Genomic DNA, 1928 nt, shown 5'->3' on the forward strand with positions numbered 1-1928 from the left:
TATGGGATAATGTCCTTTTTCTCTTTGAATTCCAGCTCTCTCATCTGTAAAATGATAATTCATACCCCACAAATCACTAATGAAGTAAAAATGATAATAACTGTGAAAAGTCTTTAGGAAGTGCTATAAAATAACATCTAATATAGAAAATACATACATATATATATGCATATATATATATATATATATATATATATATATATATATATATAGTAACAGTAAAATATACTTCATCCTATCTTTGGGTAGTAATCCACAAAATACTAAGTGCCTGCCATACCTATGGCCTTTTAGAAAAATGTGTCTAGAAGCAATTCCTTAATCAAAGTATGCTTGCTCTTTATAATGTAAAATCACACTCTGGTGACTGTTCTAGAATTAAGAAAGCAGATATCACTACCACAGAGACATAATGTAAACCGCAAATGGCAGCCATATGTGTCATTTTAAAATTTCTAGTAGCCACATTTCAAAAACTAAAAATAAGTAAAATTAGTTTTAATAATATATTTTCTTACAAATTAATATAATTTCAAAATACGTTTCATATAATGAAATATATGCTTTGATACAGTCAATATATAAAATGTATTAATGGAATATTTGACATTATTTTTTCTATTCTTTTTTTAAATTTGAGGAGAGAGAGAGAGAGAGAGAGAGAGAGAGAGAGAGAGAGAGAGAATGAATCTCAAGCAGGCTCCAAGCTGTCAGCGCAGACCCTGATGCAGGGCTCAATCTCACAAACCGTGAGATCATAACCTGAGCTGAAATCAAGAGTCAGGTGCTCAACTGACTGAGCCACCCAGGTGCCCCCCCTTTTTTTCTATCCTAAGTCTTCAAAATCATGTGCATACTTCATAGTCTTCGTACATTCATTTCAGACTCTGCCATATTTCAACAGCTTAGAGGCTACATGGGGTTAGTGACTGCCATATTGAACAGCCCTATAATATTGACAGTGGTCACCTATAAAGTATTCTGTCACAAGAACTCTACTCAGGAAGAATGTTCTGGTGCACAAAAATAAGGCCATGTGGATATCTCTTTTGGAGTTTGCACATGAAAAGAGAGTGGGAGAAATGTTAATAGAGGTGATGAAACACACGAGAGGAAGGTAAGGAGTCAAAATTATGAATAAGCAGAAGCCATCATGTAGACAGGCAAAGAGAAGCAATCAGTAGTAATACCAGTAGCACCAAATATAGATAAACAGCAGGCTGCTCAAAATGTCAATTGGCCAGTAAAGCTGCAATATAGTCTAAAATATCATTTCAATTTTCCATGAGGCCTAGCAATGTAGCTTATAAATGTTTCTTTTCTGCCTTCATCACTATGTTTCCTTTCAATAAACTTCCATCACCTTATGTGTACATTATGTCAAACAGAAGGCAACTTCATTTTGCCTTCTACTATCCTTTTAAATTTATTTATAGACTATTCTTTCTATGGCCCTGAAAAAAAGGAAAAAAAAAATTCAAATAGCTCCCTGACTTCCTTGGTCATTCTAAGATAATAAAAAGTTCTATCGTCCTTTTAGGTTGTAAAAGTTACCCACACTTCTATAATTGAAATGTTTATTCTAAGGTAATAATCTAAACTCCAAACTTCTTCCTGCTATAGGTAGAAAGCCTGCAGTCGGGAAAACGGGTTTCACTGTCTATCAACACCAACCATTTCAATCCCTTATTTCCCATCTTCCTAACCACAGGTTTTAACTTTTCTAAAAATGTTTATTTATTTATTTTGAGAGAGAGAGAAAGACAGAGACAGAGAGAGAGAGAGACAGAGAGACAGAGAGACAGAAAGAGAGGGAAGAGAATCCCAAGCAGGCTCCACACTGTCAGCAAAGAGGCCAACACAGGGCTTGAGTCACAAACTGTGAGATCATGATCTGATCCAAAATCAAGAGCTGGACGCTTCACTAA

This window comes from Leopardus geoffroyi, chromosome D4 (genome assembly GCF_018350155.1).
Source record: "Leopardus geoffroyi isolate Oge1 chromosome D4, O.geoffroyi_Oge1_pat1.0, whole genome shotgun sequence".
Classification (NCBI taxonomy): Eukaryota; Metazoa; Chordata; class Mammalia; order Carnivora; family Felidae; genus Leopardus; species Leopardus geoffroyi.